Raw genomic sequence first — 587 nt, forward strand, 5'->3', positions numbered from 1 at the left:
TAAGTCCATATCAGTGCTAAAAAGGAGTAAGATGGCAGACTTGGAAATACTTTTAGAAAGCTGGAGAAAAAAAACGTGTTTAATTATAATGACGTTTTTTCGGAATAAGGGAAAAGGGGAAAAAAGGGTAAAGGACAGATATGGTCTTAAAAAAAAAAACTTAAATGAAAATGGAACAAGAAAGGGGAGAACAAATCGAAAAAAAGAAAGAATGATAGACGGAAAACAAGCAAAACGAAAAATAAACTATTGAAACACAAAGACAAGGAAGGATAATCCAAAAAAAGAAAAGAGTGGAGAAGAAATTGGGGAATAATGAAAACAAATGATAAATGGATATAGAGATAGGATAATAAAAGAATGGACTTATATTGATAAATAAATGAATGGCTAGATAGATGAATAATGGATAATAAATGAATACATAAAGAAATAGAGATAAATAGGTGATAGGTAAATGAATGAGAAAGCAAAGAAAATTAAGAAGTAGAAGAATAGAAAGAAAGAATGAAACACAAAAAAGAGATAAAAAACATGTGGAAAAAATGTGCAAAAGAAAAGAAAGAAGGAAGGAGAGAAGATGGACT

General features: G+C 29.1%; 1 protein-coding gene across 2 annotated transcripts in view; it reads right to left on the reverse strand.

Annotated features, from left to right (window-relative positions):
• Window positions 1–587, reverse strand: part of LOC119587789 — a 122,239-nt gene that overhangs the window by 27,234 nt on the left and 94,418 nt on the right. The window lies entirely within an intron of this gene.

Source organism: Penaeus monodon, chromosome 23 (genome assembly GCF_015228065.2).
Source record: "Penaeus monodon isolate SGIC_2016 chromosome 23, NSTDA_Pmon_1, whole genome shotgun sequence".
NCBI classification, from domain to species: domain Eukaryota; kingdom Metazoa; phylum Arthropoda; class Malacostraca; order Decapoda; family Penaeidae; genus Penaeus; species Penaeus monodon.